Below are 4,586 nucleotides of genomic sequence, written 5' to 3' on the forward strand. Positions count from 1 at the left end.
ATCTTAGTTTTTATATGACTCAGTTAAAATAACATCTAATTGTTCCCGTCTTGCCACCGTCATGTAGGGGTGGCAAACGGGTCGACCCGACCCGACCCGACCCATATAAAATTTAACCCGACCCATATAAGTGTGACCCGACCCGACCCGTTTAATAAATGGGTCAATGTGATCCGACCCGATTATTAAACGGGTTACCCGACCCGACCCATATAACCCGAATAACCCATTTATCTAATACAAGACATATACTAACACATATAACTAATAAAATTTTTTATACAAGCACAAAAAAACACTTCTTGCAAGCTCTTTAGACAAAAACTATCACTACTCACAATATGGAGTTATTTCAAAGACATATTCAGTATTTAAATGTATTTCAACAAATTGCAAATATCGACAAACAAAAATACATCATTTGTTCAAGGCCCTGGACGGTCCCAAATCATGTCGCAAGGAAAAATGTCTTCACAAGGACCTGGAAATATTGGTCGAGGGGGTTTCCTACCGCAATAAGCAATGAAGATCAGTAAAGGAAAACATATGTAGACATTATACAATAATATAGCATGTAGTTATCCTTCTTTTCCGCATTTATTTTAGTTCCCTCTCTTCTTTAACTCTTTGCAGTATATTCATGTACTCTTTGCAGTCTGGTGCCAGGAACCCATAAGTCTTCATGAGGCAATCAAATGTGGCCTGCACACAGAAAAAAGCAACAGGATTTTAATAGATTGGTATTAGTCTCAATATTAATACCATAATATCACTTGTGAAAGAACAATTACCATAATTTGAATAGACTCCTGCCAAAATGCCAATTTGATAATTTAGCCCAAAAAAATTTACAATGTATCATGTACAAAACATCCGTACTAGAGAAACCCACCTCTTGAATCCAAAAGGTTAAAACCTCACCTTAAAAAACCTCACCTTTAAAAAAAACCAACATGAATGGAAATCCAATAGTCATACACATCAGATCAAAGATACTGATATTAATCCACAAAAGCAACATTACGAACACCCAACCTCACCTATTATCCGAATAAATAATCAAAAAAAGTTGAATTCGAGACATTACCAAATTATTTCTGCAGCCATGACATAGTGACAAGCACACTCATTAAATGAGTCCAACAAGGTTGTAACTTACCTGTTAATACTCTTGACTATATACGAAAGTTCGCTCACCTCTATTCAAAATTTCAAATCATGAAGATATTCAAAATCTAGATGCAAGTATGGGTAACAAATTAAATAAAAAAATGTATCTAGTAAATTTGACCTGACCTGAAAATCTAAATTGAGGAGCCAATGAAAACCTGAAAATTCTTATAAGAGTAAAGATTATACAATAACATGTAAAGGAATAAGTTACCCAGTTTAGTATATTTGTATTTGTAGTTTACTTATTATCTCGTATTTCGTACTATATATAGCGGTACTGCGTGATCTTTCTCTCAATAGATTCCTTAAAATATACATACCTTTCCCCCCAATAACTTAAATAAACACAAGTTCCATGAAAATTAATCTCTATTCCTAGGCTACATAGTGGATGACCTGCTGAGATATATACTAAGGAAATAACAAGCCTCTCTATGCATTATTAACACAGTCCACAAACATAGGGATCCCTTTGATCTCTCTCACTTTTTTGCTGTTCTCCTCTTTAATGAAAGAGAGTTGATTGTAAGTAGTAGAAAAGAAGCTGACAAGAAACTATAAACGACTGTTCTCTTTACAAAGTCATAAAGCATTACAAATTATACATCTCACTATCAACCTAAGGGTAGAAAATTCATCATATAGATAGTTAATGCCTAAACACGAGGAATAAATTACCACATTCATCATAATCAGTTTGTATGTCAAATGAGAGAAAAATAAAAGGCATGGAATAGATAATCATTTATAACTGTAAAATGTTTACAAAAGACATCTACAGTATAAATTTGAACTAGTTCTGATCACTAGTACTGAAGATTATGGTGCAGCTTGATATGCAAAAGAGATTTATCGATAAGATGGTTGAAGCCAGGGAGGATTAGAGATGAAGCCAAGGTTCTGTTATTTGTTTATTGGAGTTAAAACTTGAAGAACAGGGAGAAGGGAGTTAAACTTGGCGAGCAAACTTGGGATGTTATTTTACATGGAAATCCTCATTTTTATAAAATACAAGGATATGCTATAAAATACATCAGAATCATGAAACCAAGTAATTTTGGGCGCATCTGTGATATTGGTAAATCATTCTCTATGTTGTTCTTCTGAGACCCCACATCCAACCAAACTTGCACTTAAAGTCAAGAATTTGAAATTGGTCAATGATTCTTGGTGGACAAGTATTCTAAGTGAGGTAGCTAGCAAGTGTACCACTGAATTGTGGCCTTAAAATACACACTGTGGCGGCTATGCTTAGTTCGGGATCATTACATAAATGATTTTTCTTCAACTGTGTTTCAATCATTGACTTTAAATATTAGAGTGAAAGATTACAATCACGAACCCTTACCACAATTTAAAGGTATCAGTGCAGCGGAATGAACCTTGGACCTGCTAATAAAGCAATCCAAATTGAAGTCTCACAGACCGGTAAATTTTTAAATTGCTTTTAAGGGATAAAAAAAATTGCTCTGTAAGTTCAGATTGTAATCCCATGAAAGGACCCTCAGCTTACAAGGATGAAAAAAAACCCCAAAATTGATAAAACGCAAGATCAAAAAGCCCTAGCTAAGAGTGTACCTCAAAATCCAGTGATTAGCTCGATTGAAGATCCGATTCTTCTGTTCAAGAGGAACTGAGTTCGATTGGAGAGAGGGAGGAGGAATCGATGGAGTGAGGAGAACTCGAGCGCCGTTAGCCGATCACTGCCGCTCGCCGTTTGCCGCCGCTCGCCGTTCGCTGCCGCTTGCCGCCGATCGCCGTTAGCCGCTCACCGCTCGAGCTTTTTGTTTTTGGGGAGGAGGAATCGATGGAGTGATGGAGTGAGAAGAACTAGGGCTTTCTTTCTCTCTGCGTTCTTTTTTTTTTCTTTCTCTGGAGCGGCGGAATAGAATGGGTAAATTTGGGTCGGGAATTTTGCTATACGGGTCAATAGGTCAACCCGAATTGACCCATTTAATAAATGGGTAAATTTGGGTTGACCCGTTTATGACCCGATCCATATAATTTGATCCGTACCCATTATAAATGGGTCGGGTCGGGTCGGGTTAACGGGTCGGGTCATAAATTGCCACCCCTACCCGTACCCATTATAAATGGGTCGGGTCGGGTCGGGTTAACGGGTCGGGTCATAAATTGCCACCCCTACCGTCATGCCACCATTGGCCTTCTTCTCAGCGTCCCAATCATCGCCTTCATTTCCTACATTGAGTTAGAGGCCAATGGGTACCAGTGGGCCCTAGGATCAATGTTGACTGAGATTATTGCTGTAACAATGGAGATGCTCAGGATGAATTTTTGACAATGCTATTGCAAAATATGAATGTTATTTTTGTGATGAGAATATTGATGAACTTGGATTTTTCTTATGTTCTTTTTTTGGGTAAAGATTGATTGTTTGCCCCTTGCATTTTGTTATAGATGAGGAGACTCGATGGTATGATTGGAAGGTGAGTTTGTTTTATTTCAAGATTGGTAGCTCCATTATCAAACTTTAAGGTTAAGTGATGTCCGAGTCGTACTTTAAAATTTCCACTTATGCTCCTCCTCCATCCAAAAACTGTGATGGACCAAACCTTAAAATCTTGTAACTTTTTGATTTAAATTGATTTTTTGGTAGGTTTTACTTTAGAACTTGATCCATTGCTGACAAATTTTTTTGAACATTAGGCATTTCAAGTTAATTTGACCGAAGTCTTGATCTTTTTATTTTTCTTTTTGTTTTAGAGAAATAAGATTGTAATAGATTTGAGACCATTAAGCTATCAAAAATGTTCACCGTTAAGTTGTCTTCTCTTGATCAACAGAGCAAGTTATAAAAATTAAAGATTGGATTATGAAATTGTGAACCTTGAAATCCCTCTCGACCAAGAATGAGCGACTTGATGCTATTTCTAATGGTGGAGGTCATATTATTGGGTATGCAATTATTTTTATCTATTTGTTTGTATTTTGAGGTTTTAGCATTATCTAATGATATATATAATCTATGATCGATATTTGTTATTCACATAAGTATTTCATAATAATAGAATTTTCTAATTATTTAGTTTGTTATTCACCTAAGATTGTGAGGTATATTCTATGCCACATTCATGTTCTTATTGACAATCCAATGGTGTGAGTTCTTTCTATAAATGTTTTTATTTCTTGAGTATTTTCTCTTTGCCAATATTTTTGATTGGACAACCGCTCCAATTCTAATTAACAAGGAAAAACTTTAGTTCTTGGGATTGTAAGTTTATTTTGTTTCTTCTTAATTTTGTTTCTTTTTTTCTTTTCCATTTTTAGAAGGTTTGGGCAAAGATTGAAGTAGTCGTGGGGATCTAGAGGGCATACTATGTGAGCAACTGGATGAATTGAAGGTATATTTGATGGAGATGGATGATTGTGCTTAGGATTCTATCAAAAGATAA

At 35.8% G+C, this 4,586-nt stretch overlaps 1 long non-coding RNA gene across 1 annotated transcript; it reads right to left on the bottom strand.

The window, feature by feature from the left end:
* On the bottom strand, window positions 313-925 carry LOC109837922. Its single transcript, XR_002246500.1, has 2 exons — window positions 792-925; window positions 313-702 (listed from the first exon to the last, which is right to left on the bottom strand). It is a non-coding gene; the product is annotated as an uncharacterized LOC109837922 (long non-coding RNA).

Source organism: Asparagus officinalis, chromosome 4 (assembly GCF_001876935.1).
Source record: "Asparagus officinalis chromosome 4, Aspof.V1, whole genome shotgun sequence".
In the NCBI taxonomy this organism is placed as follows: Eukaryota; Viridiplantae; Streptophyta; class Magnoliopsida; order Asparagales; family Asparagaceae; genus Asparagus; species Asparagus officinalis.